Source organism: Urocitellus parryii, chromosome 10 (assembly GCF_045843805.1).
Source record: "Urocitellus parryii isolate mUroPar1 chromosome 10, mUroPar1.hap1, whole genome shotgun sequence".
Lineage (NCBI taxonomy): Eukaryota > Metazoa > Chordata > Mammalia > Rodentia > Sciuridae > Urocitellus > Urocitellus parryii.
In genome coordinates, this window is record NC_135540.1 from 23,646,492 (window position 1) to 23,670,100 (window position 23,609).

Below are 23,609 nucleotides of genomic sequence, written 5' to 3' on the forward strand. Positions count from 1 at the left end.
TCTTCCCCACCCCGGGGGATTGAACCCAGAGTCACTCCACCCCTGAGCTATCTCCCCAGCCTTTTTTATTTATTCATTTGTTTGTTTTGAGGAAAGGTCTCGCTAAATTGCCTAGGCTGGCTGGGAACTTGTAATCCTACTGCCTCCGCCTCCCAAGTAGTTGGGATGACGGTTGGTTTCTACCTTGCCCAGCTTTTCTTTATGTCTTGGGGATTCTGAAGCACCCGGGAACGGGCATGACTAGAACACTCCTAGTAACCTCTGCCACAGTTAGACTGGAAACTGACTCGAAAGCATTCAGTGAAGGAACTTAGGGATGATCTGGGATTCTGGGTCTGACCAGAACTATGTCCAATCAAGTCAGACACTTTTAAATCATATTGACTCTCTGTTACTTTAAACGTGAGTAAATGGTTTTACGTACTATGGTCTCATTTGATTTAATTATGGAGATTAAGAGAGGTTATGAACCACCCCGACAACCAAAGGATAATGATGAGGTCAGTGTCCCTCCCAGCCCCATCCATCAAGCCAGAGTGCTGGGTTGATAAGCCATCCAGCTGACCCTTACAGGGAGGATGATGCCCCAGGAGTCAGGGGTCGCATTTAGGTATCAGGACAAGAGGAGGAAGTTCATGCAGGAGAACAAAGGCGTAAAGCATAGAGGTCTAGTCTCTGAGTACAGGTGGAACAACACAGTGACAAATTCTGTAAGATGAAAACATGGACACTTAAGGGCACAAAAGTGTAACACAGAAAAGCGGGGGCTTAACATAGTAGGGATTATTGGTAGAAATTTAACCTTATGGAGTGAAACTATTGAGACCAGACCCATTTGAGTTTTTAAATTAAAAGAAAGTGTATATGGAAGGTGTAAAATGAAGAGAAGAAATGATACCAGTCATAAAGACTTATTTTAGCTATTTTGAGAAAAGTTTTGACTATAATTCAGTATAACAAAGATTCAGAATATCCTTTTCTAAAGATTTTTTTTGAGGCAATATAGAAGTAGGGTCATATTTGTAATCAAGGAAATGGGCTCCCTATGTTCAGCTTTCTATTTAAAATATGTGAAAATGCACTTGGATATATTATTTAGACTTATTATAAACTCTTCTTAAATACATGTATGAGGTTTTTTTAGAATATTTGATTTATAATAATATACACATATAACAAATATGTCACTTTCTGCATTGATGAAAAGTCATATTAGATTTTCAGTAAAGACAAAATGAAAGCCTGATAGTAATATATCACAAACTTAAAATTTTCATATAGATCAGCTGGAAGATTAAATTGCTGTATAGATACAGATCAGTTTCATAAATAGATACAAGAGGGTAGGTGTTTTTATATTTTTGTTTAGCGATGCTCACAAGAAACTAAAATTTATATTACTGTTACATTCTTATAATCAAAACTTTTCTTGAAAATAAATATTAAATCACTGTTATATTTTGCTTATTTCACATGAACATTTTGAAATATCAGAAATGTTTTCCTAAGTAACACCTTATCCTAAATATATATGTATACATACACAGGGTGTGTGCTTGTGTTCACATATGCTATCAAGATGATAACTACCTGTTGATTTTTGTACAGAGGGATTCAAAACTTTTTGATATGATAATGGGCCTCTAAGAATGTAATTAGAAGGTAGTCTATTTGCTATCTTGTTAGGCTACTCAGTATATGCCAAGTTATAGGACTCTAAAAAATCTAGTCTAAAAATTTGAATTTCACAGATGTCTAAAACATATTAGAAAATTTATCAATATCAATTATCAACATCTTTGTATGTACAAACAAAGCATTTATGGTTTTCTAAGAATGAGATTAAGAACAGAGAAACACAAAAACTAGGGATTTTCTACATATAGCCTTCTTTTATTTAATAAAAATAGTTGACATGTACAGAAATCAGAAAGAATGAAGACATTCTGAATTTATCTCACAAAGTTGTAGGAATCTAGGTTTCTTGAGTTCATATGTAGAAGTATTCTGGAGTGTTTTCTTAGGAAGAGAGACCAAGTGTGTCAACAAAAGTTAGGGCCATGGGTACAATGGCACATGCCTATAATCCCAATGACTTGGGATGATAATTCAGGAGGATCTAGAGTTCAAATCCAGCCTTGTTGAGAGCCACAGCCAAAGGGGCCCCAGCAAACTTCCAGCTGCCAGCAAACTTCCAGCTGCCGGCTGATGCTCACAGTGGCCCCAGCAACATCTAGCTGATTGGCTCCTCTGCGGTGATGTTCATTGGGCTGTTTCCCTGCCCTTCAGACTGCCAGCTGATGATTGGCTCACAGCGGCCCCAGCAACATCTAGCTGATTGGCTCCTCTGCGGTGATGTTCATTGGGCTGTTTCCCTGCCCTTCAGACTACGGAACTGCTCATTGGGGGACTTCTTTGGCTCCACCCACGCGACCCAGCCAATCGGCCTCAAGAGCAGGAGGATTGTGGGAGGTGGTCGTTGGTGTGTGGGAGAGGCTTGTGGAAGCCAGTGGTGGCAGTTGGGCTCTGAGGGTTTTTCCTGAGGAGCTGTTTTGCTTGGCGTTTGTAGTTCTAAAAATAAAGTTAGTTTCTTTTGACAAGTGGCTCCTGAATTGTGCCCAGCCAGACTGCGGCATTTGGTGGCTCGCACAGGGAGCGACTGACGGTAAGTAAACTGCTCGCCCCTGAGGGCAGGGCGAGAGGATGGGTAGCCATTCTAAGTTTCCTCTTTTGTTTTGCTTCATTTTTGTTTTAAGTTGCTTGTCCCTGGAGATGAGTGAGACAGAAGGAAAACCGCTCACATCTGAGGAACAGATAGGGAGAAAGGACGGATGGACATGTCAGGAGGATAGAAAGGCTATAATGATTTTGTGTTGTTCCAACTTTATTTCATTCTGTCTCGGTTTGGTTTGGTGTTATCTTGCTGGGTTGTATTATAGTAGAAATACGGGATCAGCAATTAGTAAAAAACAAACCGAAAGAGTGTTAAGTAAATTGTTAGAGCAAGGAGGCTTCCCAATAAAATCAAGAGCAGTCAGGGCATACGTTGATATAATACAAAAATATAGCCCATGGCTTTTTAAGGAGGAGTTGTTAGATATATCACAATGGAACCATCATGGTGAGGATTTAAAAAGAATAGAAAAGAACAACCCAGGGACTCTGCCAGTTGGCACATTGCCATTGTGGACGTTCGTATCTGGTTTGCGTAGTCCAAAGCCTTCAGATCAGACAAAGGTAGAGGAAGGAGAAGACATATTGATTCAAGTAAAAGAGGTCTCTCAAGTTAGTCAGAATGAGGAAAAGATTCAAGTACAAGAGAAGGTCTTTCAAGCTAGTGAGACAGAGGAAGGAAGTTTAAAGCAGAAAAAGCCATCAGGGGAAAAGTTACAACAGGAGACTGCTAATAACACCTTTCTATCAGAGAGCGAAAGTCTCCAACCAACAGCACCACCTCTACAGGAGACTGCTACTAACAGCATTCTGTCACCAGAGGGCATAAGTGTCCAATCAACAGCACCACCTCCATATGCTAAGAGACTCCCAACCCCCACAGTTGATAGTTGGGATCCTGAGACAGGATCTCAAGTATGCACTGTATTTGAGGTAGGAGGGCAGCGAATTTACCAGGGTTTAAATTTCAAATCAGTGAAGGAGCTAAAAGAGGCTGTAACAACCTATGGTCCTCAAGCACCCTTCACTGTAAGCTTGGTCGAATCCATTACCAACTTAAACATGACACCAGCAGATTGGGCTAATATTTGTAAAGCTGTGTTAACTGGAGGACAATACCTGTTATGGAAGGTTGCCAATGAGGAATTTTGCAAGGAGACAGCTAGGTGAAATGCAGCAGCTGGTTATCCTCAGAGAAATCTAGATATGTTGTTAGGAAAGGGACCTTATGAGGATCAGGAGCAAGAACTTGCATATGATCCTGGTGTATACTCACAAATTGCTGTAGATGCACTTAAGGCATGGAAGACTTTACAAGGACATGGAGGTTTACAAGGTCAATTATCTAAGATAATACAAGGAGCTAGTGAACCTTACGCTGAATTTGTAGATAGGCTTATTCAAACAGCTACCAGAGTTTTTGGGAATACAGAACAAGCAATGCCATTAATAAAACAACTGGCTTATGACCAAGCAAATCGTTGGTGCAGAGATATCATTAGACCATGGAAACAGGAAGATTTAAACACATATATTAAATTATGTAGAGACATTAATGAACAAGAGCAAGTCATGGCAGCTGTAGTAAAACAGGCTTTAGATGCCAGAGACATTAATGAACAAGGGCAAATTGTGGCAGCTGCAGTAAAACAGGCTTTAGATGCCAGGCCAAGAACATGCTACAATTGTGAACAAACAAGACATTTTAAAAGGAATTGCCCCATAGGAGGAGGGTTTAACAAAACTAGGTATCAAAGGAGTAGAATACCGGGTATTTGCCCACGATGCCGTAGAGGGAGACATTGGGCTAATGAATGCCGTTCTCAAACCACCATAGAGGGTACTCCATTATATTGGGCTAATGAATGCCGTTCTCAAACCACCATAGAGGGTACTCCATTATCAAAAAACGAACAAGGACAAGGTGTTTATCCACAATATCGTGGACAAAGGCATCGGGCTCCGTTGCCAAAAAATGGACAGGGGGCCCCAATGCTCCGGGGCCCCAAATCACAAATATACGGAGCACTGGAGGAAACCAGCAACCCCAGCAACCCCATCAGGGTAGTGCCCAGGGCATCAGATCCCTCATCAGACAAACCAGAGAGAGCGCAGGGTTGGACATCTGCGCCTCCGCCAGATCAGTACTAACTCCAGAGATGGGAGTTCAAATCATTCCCACAGGGGTGAAAGGACCTCTTCCCAAAGGAACAGTAGGCTTATTATTGGGACGCAGCTCTTCTACTCTAAAAGGACTTTTGATAAGTCCTGGGGTAATTGATCCCGATTATGAAGGTGAAATAAAAATTATAGCCAATTCTCCAAAGGGTATATCAGTAATTTCACCAGGAGATAGAATAGCACAGTTACTAATAATACCAAGCCTACATGATAAATTTTCCAGTCATGCTGTAGAAAGAGGTTCTAAGGGATTAGGCTCCACAGGTGTAGATTGGGCTATGCTTTCTTTAAATTTAGATTCTCGCCCCATGCTAAAACTAAATATTCAAGGACATGAATTTAATGGGCTACTGGATACAGGTGCATACCTTAGCATCATCTCTCGTCAAGAATGGCCAAAACATTGGCCATTACAACAAGCCACTCAAACGCTTCGAGGCCTAGGAGTGGCGAATAATCCCGATAGAAGTGCAATGGTATTAGATTGGAAGGATCCTGAAGGATGTGAAGGAACTATATAGCCATATGTATTGGATCATCTTCCTGTAAATTTATGGGGACGAGATGTCTTAGATCAATTAGGTTTGACATTAACAAATAATATCAATCAAAATGCACCCACTATTATGGCTAGACAAGGTTTTAGGAAAGGAAAAAGATTAGAAAAACAAGAACAAGGTATAGCAGCACCAATACAAATAGATCAAGGAACAGACAGACATGTGTTGGATTTTCACAAAGGGCCACTGAGACAATAAAAATTACCTGGAAATCAGAAAGATCAGTATGGGTTCCTCAGTGGCCCTTGACTAAAGAAAAGATACAAGTAGCCCATGATCTGGTCAAACAACAATTAGTGGAAGGACATATACAACCTTCTGTATCTCCCCATAATACTCCCATTGTTGTCATGAAAAAGAAATCTGGTAAATGGAGATTATTGCAAGATTTAAGAGCCATTAATAATGAAATGGTCATTATGGGACCTGCTCAATTGGGGATTCCTCAGTTGTCTGCTTTGCCAAAAACTTGGTATGTTTTAGTAATAGATATTAAAGATTGTTTTTTTTTTCAATTCCAATTCATCCTGAGGATAGTCCACGTTTTGCATTTACTATCCCTGCACTAAATCATGAAGGTCCTGATCAGAGATATGAATGGAAAGTACTCCCTCAAGGGATGGCTAACAGCCCAACTATGTGTCAAATTTATGTTAACAAAGTAATCCAGCCACTTAGAAATCAAAATCCTGAGCTACAAATATTTCACTATATGGATGACATATTATTAGCACACAAAGCTAAAAACACATTGCTAGAATGTTATGCCACACTTACAAACTTATTAAAAAATTATAATCTAGAGATAGCAATAGATAAAGTACAATTAAATTTTCCAATTAATTATTTGGGAGTTCTATTATCCTCAACCATGGTCCGTCCACCAAAAATTCAAATACGAGTAGATCAACTCAAATCACTTAATGACTTTCAAAAGTTATTAGGAGACATAAATTGGATAAGGCCTTATCTAGGTATTCCAACAGGAGAATTGGGACCTTTATTTGATATCCTAAAAGGTCCATCAGATCCAAATTCACCCCGAATGTTGACGCCTGAAGCAAGAAAGGCATTAAAAATCATTGAAACATATATGGAAAATATGCATTTGGATAGAATTGATATAAGTTTGCCTTTATTATTTATTGTACTATCAACAAAAAAATATTCCTACAGGAGTATTTTGCCAATAAGGTCCATTATTATGGATACATTTATCTTATTCTCCTAACACTATTCTTACTAGGTATCCTGAGGCTGTAGGACAATTAATACTCAAAGGAATAAAAACAGCAAAGGCAGTGTTTGGAATTTCTCCTAATAAAATTATTACCCCATATACTATGAATCAAATTGATGAATTAGCTAATGAGTTAAATACTTGGGCAATAATCATGTGCAAATCTAATGTTTCATTTGATAACCACTTACCATCTAATCCTTTATTGTCTTTTTGGTCATTGCATCCTGTAATTTTTCCAAAAATGACAAGAAAAACACCTATCATGAATGCTCCAAATATATTCACTGATGGGTCAAATAATGGTACAGCAGCAATAGTTACACCTGATCAAACTTTTACATTTTTAGTACCCAAACAATCAGCTCAAAAGGTAGAGCTTAATGCAGTATTACAAACTTTTGTGATGTTTAAAGATTCTGTATTTAATTTATTTTCCGATAGTCAATATATAGTTAATGCTATAGTATCCCTTGAAGATGCTGGTAGGATTTCGCCTTCTTCTACTGTTTTCTCTTTGTTTTCCACTATACAAAGTTTAATCTGGGACAGAAAAGATCCATTCTTTATAGGACATATCAGGGCACATACAGGATTGCCTGGAACCCTTAGTTTGGGCAATGATTTAGCAGATAAAACTACACATGACATACATATTTTCTCTACACTAGAAGAAGCTATAAATTTTCATAAAAGGTTCCATGTCAATGCTAATACTTTACAAAAACGTTTTAAAATAACTAAGGAACAAGCTAGACAAATAATAAGACAATGTCAAAATTGTGTGACCTTTTTACCACAAGTTAATCTTGGAGTCAATCCTAGAGGACTGATACCTAACCATATTTGGCAGATGGACGTCACACACTTGCCAGAATTTGGAAAATTAAAATATTTGCATGTTACAGTTGATACTTCTTCTGGATATTTGATGGGCTCCCTTCATGCCAGAGAAAAAACTAAAGATGTTATAGCTCATTGCTTACAAAATTTTGCCACTGTGGGCATTCCAAAACAGTTAAAAACAGATAATGCCCCTGGTTATACGTCTACTTCTTTTAAACAATTTTGCTCATCATTTGGCATTACTCATATAACAGGAATCCCATACAATCCACAGGGACAAGGCATAGTTGAAAGAGCTCATCAAACTATTAAAATGTACTTATTAAAGCAAAAAGACGGAATTGGGAAGGGGTATATATTCCCCAAAGATAAACTTAAAATAACCCTTTTTACTCTAAACTTTTTAAATTTCGATTCATCAGGACTTAGTGCTGCAGAAAGGCATATGTGTCCTAAAAATGTACATAAGCCCAAGGTACTTTGGAAGGATATTCTAACAGGACAATGGAAAGGTCCTGACCCAGTAATTGTCTGGAGTCGGGGGTCTGTTTGTGTGTTTCCACAGGAAGAACAGCAGCCGATTTGGATTCCAGAGAGATTAACCAAGGTCCTGACCCAGTGATTGTCTGGAGTCGGGGTCCTGTTTATATGTTTCCACAGGAAGAACAGCATCCGATTTGGATTCCGGAGAGATTAACTAAAATCCTGACCCAGTGATTGTCTGGAGTCGGGGGTCTGTTTGTGTGTTTCCACAGGGAGAACAGCAGCCAATTTGGATTCCAGAGAGATTAACTAAAGCGAATTCTACAGACCAAAAAGAAGATGATTTGGCTCAAATCAATAATAGCTGATATCCAAAACTCCAATTTGGCTATCCTTACATCTGCGACAGAACCAGGATGCTTTTTTCAATATCTGTTTTATTATTGCCCTTTCCCATATCATGAAGTTCTATTTTGGTTTTTGAGCTCATACAGACCTAGGTTAATGTTTTGCTGATCAGTTCTATTTTTTTTTTTGACTATAGTTTTTAAACATTGCAATGGAGATTTCACTTGTAAAAAGTTATAAGGCCTTTACTATTATGTTATGTGTTGTATGTATCATATTATGTGTGCACACTTGTGTTTTGTGTTATATGTTTGAATGTACATATGTCCATATATCATATATGATGAGTGCTCATAAAAAAAAATGGATCCAAAAATTTTTTTTTATTCACGTGATTTAAATGGTTTAATTTAAATTGGGTAAATAACTGTTAAGAATTATTTTAATATATAAACAAAAAAGGAGGTTAACAGATCTGTTTGTTTACTTTCACCTATCCTTTTCATTATATTTAATAATTCTTTTCAAGATAATGTAAATTGTTAAGAAAATTGTTTTCTTTTAGTGCCTTCTAGAATGTTACACAATTATTAATACTAACCATTATTGCCAAAATTCCTATCTTCATCCCAGTGCCGGTGAAGATAATGTAAATTGTTAAGAAAATTGTTTTCTTTTAGTGCCTTCTAGAATGTTACACAATTATTAATACTAACCATTATTGCCAAAATTCCTATCTTCATCCCAGTGCCGGTGAAGATAATGTAAATTGTTAAGAAAATTGTTTTCTTTTAGTGCCTTCTGGAATGTTACACAATGTTTTCTTTAGCCATTATTGCCAAAATTTCTATCTTCATCCCAGTGCCAGTTAAGACAATGTAAATTGTTAAGAAAATTGTTTTCTTTTAGTACCTTCTAGAATGTTATATAATTTATTCTTTAGCCATTATTGCCAGAATTCCTATCTTCATCCCTGTGCCGGTGAAGACAAGGATAAAACTAATCTACAGTTTCTGCAATAGCCATCACTGAACCGCTTACAGAACTTGCCTAAACTATGTGTCACTTGTATGCATTGTAAACTCACTTGTATGCATTGTGAACTATGTTGGTGCAGCAACTTGTGGTAGTGTTGGAGTATTTTTGCTGATGATGTCATCGGTGGTACAATTTTTCCAACAAGAGCTATCGATTGGCTTGGTATATCTTCCTCCTTTCTGCTTGTCATGATCGTTCAACTATTTGGGGGCCAACAGAGGTGAGGCAAAGAACCTCACCCCCCCCCCCCCGCTGGTACCTCTCCACAGGTGTGGCTGTGTACTGGACCGGTAGTCAATGACGGGTAAGATCCAATTACAATGGTACCAACCTAAGACAGGAGGCTGACGCCCTGAGGTCAGCTCATCCGAAGACGGGTAAGGACCATATGTAGTATTGGACAACCTAAGGCAGGCACGGTCCCTAAGCCACATGCTTGTTGTTTAAACAGAGAGGGGGAGATGTTGAGAGCCACAGCCAAAGGGGCCCCAGCAAACTTCCAGCTGCCAGCAAACTTCCAGCTGCCGGCTGATGCTCACAGTGGCCCCAGCAACATCTAGCTGATTGGCTCCTCTGCGGTGATGTTCATTGGGCTGTTTCCCTGCCCTTCAGACTGCCAGCTGATGATTGGCTCACAGCGGCCCCAGCAACATCTAGCTGATTGGCTCCTCTGCGGTGATGTTCATTGGGCTGTTTCTCTGCCCTTCAGACTACGGAACTGCTCATTGGGGGACTTCTTTGGCTCTGCCCACGCGACCCAGCCAATCGGCCTCAAGAGCAGGAGGATTGGGGGAGGTGGAGTGGTTTGTGTGGTGAGAGGCTTGTGGAAGCCGGTGGTGGCAGTTGGGCTCTGAGGGTTTTTCCTGAGGAGCTGTTTTGCTTGGCGTTTGTAGTTCTAAAAATAAAGTTAGTTTCTTTTGACAAGTGGCTCCTGAATTGTGCCCAGCCAGACTGCGGCACAGCCTCAGCAAAAGTGGGACACAAATCAACTCAGTGAGAACCTGTCTCTAAATATAAAATACAAATAAGGGTTGGAATGCAGCTCAGTGGTCAAGTGAGCCTGAGTTCAATCTCTGGTGCCAAAAAAAAAAAAAAAAAGTTAGGGCCTGGAGCTGTAAGTTAGAAATAGAGCAGAAAAGTTAGACATGGTCATGTTTGGAACTAGGAAATGTGCTCTATTCTTGTTATCCAGTAAAGTATTTTACCAATTGATACTTAATATATTTAATATATTTGGGAAAAATACATGGTTACATCGTTTGATAGTAATGCTAAACACTTTATTACATATTTACTATATATTTAATAGAGGGGTAATGAAAAAATATATATACATACATATATTTTTCAAAAGCAAGTTGTAAAAATTATTTTAAATTATACAATTCCCATGCTGTATTAGTGGGTACTGAATATCAACTTACTTTTTTATGAAACAAAAAAGATTTTTATATATTCTGAGGTCAACATACTTTAATTAATCTAACTTTAATATAATTTTCATGATTTTAGTATGTATACAAAAATCAAATCTGAAATCTGTGAATCCATGACTCTTTAGAAACCATGACAAAGTTAATTACATTGATATCACATAATATATTGGAAAAATACCAAAACTCTATGCAACTCTAATAGGTTATTTTTGTGTAACCATATAATAGTCTGGAGACCTGGTAAAAACCACATAGATGGGTCTACCTTCTGCATGAAAATGTCCCTGGTAAGTACCCTTGTTCTTGAAATTGCCGTTGCTTTTATAGATTTTTAATAAAAACCATAAGCTCCATGTGTTACTCATAGGCTACAATGAATAAATACCTATCATATGAATTAATTTGGACCATGCATTGTAGAACATTTAATATAGCAAGCATCTTAGAGATCAATTGATCTAAACCCAATATTGTATACAGAAAGAAAAAGAGGCCCAGAGAAGCAATTTTATTTGTCCCAATCATTCAGTTAGGAGTAGAGCTGAGATTGGAACTCACTCAACATTAAACATTTGTTCATTTACTTCCCCACCCTGCCACACACATCCCATAAAATCTAGTACCATTCCATGCTTTACTATTAGTTATATTTCTTAAAACAACCTCATGTATACGTACCTTATTTTCACAAAATTATAACATACTTCTAAGTTGCCTTCAGAGGGCAGCAGGGTGCTCATTAAAAGTGTATTCAGAGGCTAATGGCTGACCACTCCATGCAGCCACTGTAACCTGTTTTGTGGTTCCCGCAGCAGCCTCCTGCCTTGTCTGACTGCTTTTCCCTGCACCCTGTCATCTTTGCTCTACATGGACCCACAGTGATGCTTCAAGTTGGGTGATGTCACCCATTTTGAAGTGATGTCACTCCTCTGCTCAATATTCTGTAATGGCTCCATGATTCTGCCTCCAGCCCCAGAACACACCTCTCTCACCTCATCACCTATGGTTCATGCCCACTCTGATGCCATCCCAGCCCTGCAGACCTCCTTACTATGCCCACATAGGCCGTTAGTCCTTTGAACTACATGCATTCCTGTATCTAAAATTCTCTCATCCCAAATATCTGCAGATTCATCTTACCCTTTTTAAGTGTGCTCCAATGTCATCTTTTAAATAAGACCCATCTCACCACCCAGTGAGTACCTTCCTCCTGTTGTAAAGTACCTTAAGAGCTATTCCTTTATTTTGGTTTATAGCATGTATTACGTTTAAACACTAAAGTTTGTTTTTGTGTTATACTTTGTAATTGTGTCTCCTCTCCCTGGAAAGTAAGCCCCACAGTAGTAGGGGCATTATATTTTGCTTACTGATGTATTCTATGTACCTAGATCTGTAGATGGCACAGAGCAGAGACTTAATAAACGTCTGTTAAATTGAAGTTAATAGCCCCACTTTCCAACGAAAAATCAATTACTTCACTAACAGAATATTATATTTTTTAAATGCCTCCAATAAGTGCATTTATATTGATTACCATGATAAGGATATATTAATAATTTTCGATTGAGCAAAGTTGATACAGAAAAATGAAAAACTGGGCAGACTATATGGAGTTTATATTTCACATAATTCTGATTTTGATTTTTTCAGTGCATAGCTCTTCCTGAAAGTGTTTTAGTTGTCTTTGAAGCTACATCAAAACTTTAGGTGACTAAGGTACTCTTGAAAACACTGAACAGGAAAACAGTAGTTCAAAATAGTAAACCAAAAATTGCCCTCATTCATCATGTTTGTACCTTTAAGATTTACAGAAACAGTTTTATTGTTTTAACAATCATTAATTCTGATTGGGTCCTTATGGTTTAAAAACCTCATTCATATGGTTCATCTTGTCACTTACATTCAAGTAGAAACAGATCTGGCCAAATATAAATAGAACCATACATATGGCAACAATAATGTCCTTTCAATTCGGTTGTATTTTCTTTAATCCAATTACAAATGCTTTTTTTCCTTTTATTTTTTATCATTATTATGTTTTCTAATAATTTCTTACCATAGAAAAAGCAATATAGTAAAAAAAATTCCTGAGTAAAAATGTTATTTAAGAAAACATTGTTTGGGAATGTTTAAAAACAACTTTGTGTCTCCCCAACAAGAGTTAATTGTAAGATGAAATTTTTCTAACAGTTTTCTTTTTATAACTATAAAATTTGCTAATTGAAGCAGAGAATCTTTTGAGCTTTTGTTATCCCCAGTAGAGAAGCTGAAAATGTGTGAGTTGATATACTGTGACTACGGAGCTTAGATACTATTAACAAGGGGAAAAACGGATATGCTTCTAGGCCACCATCCATTTTTAGTAACTAGATTTCTAACTATTATTTTCCCTATTGAAAAGGTACATTAGGATCTGATGTGCTTGGCATGGTGTATAAAATGCTAATAATTTCTAATTATAGACTGTTTCCTGAAAATCAGGTAAATGCTGCAAATAAATGTTCAACCCATCTGCACCTGCAGCATAGCTCTATTAATTCTGTAGTGCTCAGGCACCAAGCGGTCAGTGGAAGATGCTGCTCAACAGGACGATTTTACCTTCATTTTGATTTCCTTCTCAATATATTCCTCTGATAGAACATTCTGGATTGTTCTCTCAAATTTATTCTGATTCAGGTTGAAAGACCATTTGAAAGCCTTAAAATCTTTTACGCTCATCCTCTTGGAATATAAAAATCTCCATGGATATTCACAAGGAATAAGAGTAAGGAGTTAGATTCAAACTAGATGAAACTGTGGATAGGCAAGTTATCAAGGTAGGGAGGGAGTGTGCCTGATGGAAAGGCAGAAGCTCTGGGGCCAGCCCAATCTTAATTCAAATCTGGCCTTGGCTTCTTTAAATTAAGCCGCAATCGCTTCATTTCTCGTAATGTGATAATAATAACCTAACCCAAAGGATTTTTTTTCGTGTGTGTGAGCAATAATGACATATCATAAAGCTTCCAGTATAATCTTTGTACTTGCTAAATTCTCAATGAACAGTAGCAATTATGTGAATTATTTTGTTAACTTTACTTACATTTTTCTTTTAGATGGTTAGATCATCCTAAAATTAATAATCCAGTAGGACAAGAACATTGAAATTATGCAAGGTAAATTTATTACAGTATTTTTCTTAGCTAACTAAAACACTGAGGCTTCTGTTGAAGTTTTTACTAAAAAACAAAGTTCGAGTGAGTTTTTGCAAGATGTTTTAAGTACCATATGGCTACAATGGAAACCTAATTCTGAAGAGCCTCAAGGTAGGATGACTGGCACTGCCAAAGGAATAGGAAAGCAGAATGTCTCACTAGAGGTTACAAGAGGAGATATTCATTGCCCCAGCAATTTCCTCATGATCCAAATGATGAGCACCTAACTCCATGCTCAGTTGCAGGTTTGTGATGTCTAAAATGTTTGAGTCATGGCATAACTATGGCAGGAGCAGTTTTTTTTCTTTTCCTCAAAAGTTGTTTTTACACTTGCAGAACAGAGCCGACTCCATGATGTTTGATAATGTGTGTGATTTTCTGTCCCTACTCTCTATTAGATTTTCCATTTTTATAAAGAAATCAGAGTTTGGCAGGTGTAAGTAATTTTCACCAAGAGCATTCAAATAGGACTGTAAATAAAAGACTTCTAAATGTTCAAACCCAGGAGCATCAAACTCCAAATCCTGTTCTCTTTTGTTTGGGTGTTGGGGAGTGGATCTAAGTCCTCACACATGCTGGGAAGTGCTCTACCACGGAGCCCCAGCCCTGGTCTCAAAGCTATTACTTTTTCTACTGTATCATATATTTATCCCCACATACTGAGTATGGAGCCCAATGACTTCTTTTTGGTGGGGGAAGGGATCATAACCTCTTCCTTCAGCCATTCCATCAATTTTTCCTGATGCAAAAATGCTTTCTTGCAAATGGCTATAGCAAGTGCATGTGAAGATATTGTCAGGTGTAACTGAGACCCACTTCACATGACAAACCAAACAAAGTGTATAATATACATAAGCCTCAAACCCACACAGGTTTAATTTCAACCTTCTGTTTTGCAAACATTTGGATTGATTTAGACAATGGTCCTCAACTAGAAGTGCTGGTATCCCTCAGGGAATATTTGGCAATGTTTGGAGAAAAAAACCTTGGTTGTCAATAATAACTGTGAATGTACTACCTTGGCTTAATAGTACCAAAAGTGTCTTAACAAAAGACAAAGGTGATATCAAGCATCCTACAATGCAAAGAATAATCCTCTGCCACAATTTAAAGGACAGGTTTTGAATTAAGGCAGGATTTTAATTAAGATTGTCCAAATATGTCACTAGTACTGAAGTTGAGAAACTCCAGTCTGGGCAATTGTGATAATTCAAAAAGCCCGATTTTAATAACAGTTCAGATTCTCATTTACTAGTCTTCCTAAGCATCAAATATATATCCACAAAGTGGGAATAAGAATATTCACTTTACTCAGATATTTTGCATATGTAAACAGCTTAAATGGGTTCCTGATATGGCAAACCCTTCATATTTGTTATTGCCATTATTACTATTGTTGTATTCTTTGTAACCTCTGTGCAAAACAAGTCTCAGTTTTTCCTTGAAGAATATACCCTAACCTTTCCTCCAAAAAATAATCGCTTCCTCAATCTAAGCAAAAAAAAAAAAAAATGAATTTGGTGGTTAGTAGGAGTACTCTTTCTTCTTTCATACCACACCATGTCTGCTCTGAAAACTGAGCATCTGTGATCACTTTACACTTTTCCTGATCCTTTCTGTGAACTAGCAGATTGATTTTTAAGCTTATCCTGTTGACATTTTCAGCTCCTAGGAAGTAAGACATTTGTTTTGCTCTAAGTTTTGTCCCTGTGGATAACTCTAACCCAATGGCACCCATCTTTTTGGGATTTCAACAATCCCCCAAATAAACCCAAGTCCATCTGCTAAAGGATCTAAAAAGCATCGGATGTGTGATTAAAGGAAACTGAGACTTTTGGTCTCACCATTCCCTCCGGATTTTATTTTTGTTTGGTTTTCACAAAACTCTGAATTTTCCATGGAACGAAGACTGTTTCCTGCAGGCTGACATGTGTATTTCTCAGTAATATGAGAAAGAGGGAGAAAAGGTGTTGGATAAAAGAGGTAATGACTGGGGGAATGTAGGAGGATGAGCTACAATGAAGGAGGAAAGAATATTCCAAACTAATGCATTTTTAAAACTTTCTTCCATGATTAGCCTTTAATATGTAGAGAATGACATTTTCCATATGGAAAGGCAATTTGGTAGAAAAAAATCTTTGGCTTAGATTTAGGCATGCCTAAATATCTGGACTGATTCATTTACTTTCTCTATCCATATCATGAGGACAATAATATGTTCATAGGGTAATTTTAAGAATTAATCTACCCACCTCTAAGGACTTGACACAGAAAACACTCAACACATTTTACACTATGACTTTAATTTTCTAATACCCCATCTCTATCCCTCTCTGGGATGAGGAATGCCTAATGTGTTTTAATCAAACTTTTGAGATAATTATAGCTTCCTATATAGCTTTTAGAAATATCAAGATTTCGTGTTCTCTTTACCCATTTTCTTCCAATAGCAACATCATACAAAACTATGGTACAATATCACACCCAGAACATTGACAATGATAGTCAAGATTCAGAACATTTCCATCTCCACAGGCTACCACATAATGCTATTTCAGTTACCCTCACATCTGGACCATCTCACTCTCTTCCTAAACCTGGGGACCATGATTATATTCTCCATTGTCTATCATCCTTCATTTTAAGATTTCACAAATGGAATCATACACTGTATATGATCTATCCAGCATATATCAATGGTTTATTACTTTTATTGCTGAATAGCATTTCATGGTATAGATGTACCACAGTTTGTTTAAACATCAACCTTTAGTTATTTACAGTTTGGTGCTATTACAAGTAAAGCTACTATAAACATTCCTGAGAAGGTTTTTATATAAAGGTATGTCTCCTTCTCTCTGGGATAAATGCCCAGGAGTGCTTTGGATGGATCATATGGTAGGCCCATGTTTAATAGTTTAGGAAAATGCCACATTATTTCCCAGAGTGACTGTACAACTATACATTTCCAAAAGCAATATTTGAAAACGTAAATATCCATCTACAAATGAAAAAAATATCCATTTTCTTTAAATCCTTACCAACATTTGTTATTTTTATTACTTTTTGATTTATTGAGATATAGATACTTGACAAATAACATTTACATATAATCAAGATATACAACATGATATTTATGTCATATGTCATATATAGTTATAGATGTATATTATGCATACCATATACTATGTATACACATTTCGATATACATTAAACTAGGATATGATTGCCATAATGGAGCTAATTAACGTATCCCTCATTTCATATGGTTACCTTGTGTGTATACATACATATGTATGCAATGAGAATATGTAAGATCTACCCTCTTAGCAAATTTTGAGTATACCTTATTTTTAACTGTAGTCACCAAAGGATGAAGCCACAGGTGTGCCGGGCTCCAAGAAGAAGTCAGAGTTGACTCTTGAGGGGCAGCAAAGTCTGGTAAAGGATTACTAAGCTCAAAATGAGAGACTGGAAAACTGCAGGTACACCTGAGGCAAAGGCTGTATAAAGCCACATGTTGGGGGGGGAGGGTCACTCCAGGAGCTTGAATTAAGTAAGGCCAAGCCTCCCTTTAGGTTGATGACCAAATCTCTGATTGCTCCAAGATCATTTCTATTTTGAATGTACTATTGGTCCAGATTCTGTGCAGCTGAAACAGGTTAAGATGGACATGGCAAAAACTATCCCATAAGTAGGGATGCTTAAAGGAAAAAGAGACACAGAGAGAAAGCAACAAGTAAACAAGTAGAAATAATCCCCAGTAAAATGGGTATGAGACAAAGTATAGGGATGTGTCACAAACTAATACAATGGATGACCATAAACAAGCTCAGTAATCAGGGGATAAATATTCAATATAAAATAAAAAATAAGCATAAATGAGATATAGGGAAGAAAAGAAAACATTTTTAAGAATACTTCAAGAATCAAAATCTGACAGGGAGATAGAGGTAATAAAAAACAAACAAATTGAAATTCTAGAAATGCAGGAAACAATAAACCAACTTAAAAACTCAATTGAGAATACTACCAGCAGAGTAGATCACTTAGAAGAGAGAACATCAGACAATGAAGACAAAGTATTTCAACTGGAAAAGAACATAGACAGCTCAGCAAGTCTGCTAAGAAACCATGAGCAGAACATCCAAGAATTATGGGACAATATCAAAAGACCAAATTTAAGAGTCATTGGGATACAGGAAGGCACAGAGCTCCATTCCAAAGGAATAAACAGTCTATTCAGTGAAATACGAGAAAACTTCCCAGAATTGAAGATTGAGACAGAATCCCAAATCCTAGAAGCCTACAGGACGCCGAATGTGCAAAATCATAAGAGATCCACACCTAGACACATTATAATGAAGATGTCCAACATACAGAATAAGGAGAGAATTTTAAAAGCTGCAAGAGAAAGAAAGCAGATTACATTTAGGGGTAAACCAATCAGGATAACAGCTGATCTCTCAACACAGACTCTGAAAGCTAGAAGATCCTGGAATAACATATTTCAAACACTGAAAGACAATGGGCTCCAACCAAGAATCGTGTATCCGGCGAAATTAAGCTTCAGGTTAGAAGATGAAATTAAAACCTTCCACAATAAACAAAAGTTAAAAGAATTCGCAGCTAGAAAACCATCTCTTCAAAAAATCCTTGGCAAAACATTACAGGAAGAGGAAATGGAAAATAACATTGAAAACCAACAATGGGAGGTAGGACAATAAAGGGGGGAAAGTAGTCAAAGAGGATAACAAATCAGGTTTAGTAACATCAATAAACAAATATGGATAGAAGAACAAACCATATCTCAATAATAACCCTAAATGTTAATGGCTTAAACTCACCAATTAAGAGACACAGGCTAGTAGAATGGATCAAAAAACAAGACCCAACAATATGCTGTCTACAGGAGACGCATTTGATAGGAAAAGATATACATAGACTGAAGGTGAAAGGTTGGGAAAAATCATATCACTCATATGGACCGCGGAAACAAGCAGGAGTGTCCATACTCATATCTAATAAAATAGATTTCAAGCCAAAGCTAATCAAAAGGGATATAGAAGGACACTTCATACTGCTCAAGGGAACAATACACCAACAAGACATAACAATCATAAATATATATGCCCCAAATAATGGTGCAGCTGTGTTCATCAAGCAAACTCTTCTCAAGTTCAAGAGTCTAATAGACCAACATACAATAATCATGGGAGACTTCAACACACCTCTCTCACCACTGGACAGATCTTCCAAACAAAAGTTAAATAAGGAAACTATAGAACTCAATAACACAATTAAAAACCTAGACTTAATCGACATATATAGACTATACCACCCAACATCAAGTAGCTACACTTTTTTCTCAGCAGCACATGGAACCTTCTCAAAAATAGACCATATACTATGTCACAGGGCAACTCTTAGACGATATAAAGGGGTAGAGATAATACCATGCATCTTATCTGATCATAATGGAATGAAACTGAAAATCAATGATAAAAGAAGAAAGGAAAAAGCAAGCATCACCTGGAGAATGAACAATAGGTTGCTGAGTGATCAATGGGTTTTAGAAGACATCAAGGAGGAAATTAAAAACTTCCTAGAGTTAAATGAAAACACAGACACAACATATCGGAATCTATGGGACACATTGAAAGCAGTTCTAAGAGGAAAATTCATTGCTTGGAGTCCATTCCTCAAAAAAAGAAAAAACCAACAAATAAATGATCTCATACTTCATCTCAAAATCCTAGAAAAAGAAGAGCAAAACAACAGCAAAAGAAGTAGAAGGCAAGAAATAATTAAAATCAGAGCTGAAATTAATGAAATTGAAACAAAAGAAACAATTGAAAAAATTGACAAAACTAAAAGCTGGTTCTTTGAAAAAATAAATAAAATTGACAGACCCTTAGCCATGCTAACGAAGAGAAGAAGAGAGAGAACCCAAATTACTAGCATACGGGATGAAAAAGGCAATATCACAACAGATACTTCAGAAATACAGAAGATAATCAGAAATTACTTTGAATCCTTATACTCCAATAAAATAGAAGATAGTGAAGGCATAGATAAATTCCTTGAGTCCTATGATCTGCCCAGATTGAGCCAGGAGGATATAGACAACCTAAACAGACCAATAACAATAGAGGAAATAGAAGAAACCATCAAAAGACTACCAACTAAGAAAAGCCCAGGACCGGATGGGTATACAGCAGAGTTTTACAAAACCTTTAAAGAGGAACTAACACCAATACTTTTCAAGCTATTTCAGGAAATAGAAAAAGAGGGAGAACTTCCAAATTCATTCTACGAGGCCAACATCACCCTGATTCCGAAACCAGACAAAGACACATCAAAGAAGGAAAACTACAGACCAATATCTCTAATGAACCTTGACGCAAAAATCCTCAATAAAATTCTGGCGAATCGGATTCAAATACATATCAAAAAAATTATACACCATGATCAAGTAGGATTCATCCCTGGGATGCAAGGCTGGTTTAATATACGGAAATCAATAAATGTTATTCACCACATCAATAGACTTAAAAATAAGAACCATATGATCATCTCAATAGATGCAGAAAAAGCATTCGACAAAGTACAGCATCCCTTTATGTTCAAAACGCTAGAAAAATTAGGGATAACAGGATCATACCTCAACATTGTAAAAGCAATCTATGATAAGCCACAGGCCAGCATCATTCTGAATGGAGAAAAATTGAAGGCATTCCCTCTAAGATCTGGTACAAGACAGGGATGCCCTCTCTCACCACTTCTGTTCAACATAGTCCTCGAAACACTGGCCAGAGCAATTAGACAGTCAAAAGAAATTAAAGGCATAAAAATAGGAAAAGAAGAACTTAAATTATCACTATTTGCAGATGATATGATTCTATACCTAGCAGACCCAAAAGGGTCTACAAAGAAGCTATTAGAGCTAATAAATGAATTCAGCAAAGTGGCAGGATATAAGATCAACACGCATAAATCAAAGGCATTCCTGTATATCAGCGACAAATCCTCTGAAACGGAAATGAGGACAACTACTCCATTCACAATATCCCCCCAAAAAATAAAATACTTGGGAATCAACCTAACAAAAGAGGTGAAAGATTTATACAATGAAAATTACAGAACCCTAAAGAAAGACATAGAAGAAGACCTTAGAAGATGGAAAAACATACCCTGCTCATGGATAGGCAGAACTAACATCATCAAAATGGCGATATTACCAAAAGTTCTCTATAAGTTCAATGCAATGCCAATCAAAATCCCAACAGCATATCTTGTAGAAATAGATAAAAGAATCATGAAATTCATATGGAATAATAAAAGACCCAGAATAGCAAAAATAATACTAAGCAGGAAGTGTGAATCAGGCGGTATAGCGATACCAGACTTCAAACTATACTACAGAGCAATAGTAACAAAAACAGCATGGTACTGGTACCAAAACAGGCAGGTGGACCAATGGTACAGAATAGAGGACACAGTAACCAATCCACAAAACTACAACTATCTTATTTTTGATAAAGGGGCTAAAAACATGCAATGGAGGAAGGATAGCATCTTCAACAAATGGTGCTGGGAAAACTGGAAATCCATTTGCACCAAAATGAATCTGAATCCCTATCTCTCGCCGTGCACAAAAGTTAACTCAAAATGGATCAAGGAGCTTGATATTAAATCAGAGACATGGCATCTGATAGAAGAAAAAGTAGGTTATGATCTACACGCTGTGGGATCCGGCTCCAAAATCCTTAATAGGACACCCATAGCGCTAGAGTTAACAAATAGAATCAACAAATGGGACTTACTCAAACTAAAAAGTTTTTTCTCAGCAAAAGAAACAATAAGAGAGATAAATAGGGAGCCTACATCCTGGAAACAAATCTTTACTCCACACACTTCAGATAGAGCCCTAATAACCAGAATATACAAAGAACTCAAAAAATTAGACAATAAGATAACAAATAACCCAATCAATAAATGGGCCAAGGACCTGAACAGACACTTCTCAGAGGAGGACATACAATCAATCAACAAGTACATGAAAAAATGCTCACCATCGCTAGCAGTCAGAGAAATGCAAATCAAAACTACCCTAAGATACCATCTCACTCCAGTAAGACTGGCAGCCATTAGGAAGTCAAACAACAATAAGTGCTGGAGAGGATGCGGGGAAAAGGGCACTCTTGTTCATTGCTGGTGGGACTGCAAATTGGTGCAGCCAATTTGGAAAGCAGTATGGAGATTTCTAGGAAAGCTGGGAATGGAACCACCATTTGACCCAGCTATTCCCCTTCTCGGTCTATTCCCTAAAGCCCTAACAAGAGCATGCTACAGGGACACTGCTACATCGATGTTCATAGCAGCTCAATTCACAATAGCAAGACTGGAACCAGCCTAGATGCCCTTCAATAGATGAATGGATAAAAAAAAATGTGGCATTTATACACTATGGAGTATTACTCTGCATTAAAAAATGACAAAATCATAGAATTTGGAGGGAAATGGATGGCATTAGAGCAGATTATGCTAAGTGAAGCTAGTCAATCTTTAAAAAACAAATACCAAATGACTCCTTTGATATAAGGGGTGTAAACAAGGACAGGGTAGGGACGAAGAGCTTGAGAAGAATATTTACAGTAAACAGGGATGAGAGGTGGGAGGGAAAGGGAGTGAGAAGGGAAATTGCATGGAAATGGAAGGCGATCCTCAGGGTTATACAAAATGTCATATAAGAGGTAAGGAGGGGTAAGTCAAGAGAATACAAATGGAAGACATGATTTACAGTAGAAGGGGTAGAGAGAGAAAAGGGGAGGGGAGGGGAGGGGAGGGGAGGGGGGATAGTAGAGAATAGGACAGACAGCAGAATACATCAGACACTAGAAAGGCAATATGTCAATCAATGGAAGGGTAACTGATGTGATACTGCAATTTGTATACGGAGTAAAAGCGGGAGTTCATAATCCACTTGAATCAAACCGTGTAATATGATGTATTAAGAACTATGTAATGTTATGAACGACCAATAAAAAAAAAAAAGAATCAAAATCTGGCATATGGGCTGAGGCTGTGGCTCAGTAGCAGAGCACTTGCCTAGCATGTGTGAGGCACTGGGTTCAATCCTTAGCACCACATAAAAATAAATAATGGCATTCTGTCCACCTACAACTATAAAAAATGTTTAAAAATCAGGCATATATGAATTAAGAATAAATAGATGTACAAAAAAACTATTTAGAAAAATTTTGCAGTTAAAACATGTTCATTAAAAAATGTCTTAAAGAGAATAAAAAAAAACAACTTAGGATAGAAAGAGTCAAAGGAGGAATTAGTAAATTGGAATAGAGCCCTGGGAATCTATAAAACACAGCTTTGAGAGATGAAGAGAAGTACTACAGAAAAATTAAGAGACATGAAAGAGAGATTGAGCCACCAATATAAATTAAGAACAAATACATTTCCCAAAACTGAGACTAGAAAGAGTGACAAAGACACAATATATATTAAGTACAGCTGAAAATTTCTCAGATTTGAATATTAAATATACACACAAAATCAGATAAGTGAAAATAAATTACTCCATATATATATTTAG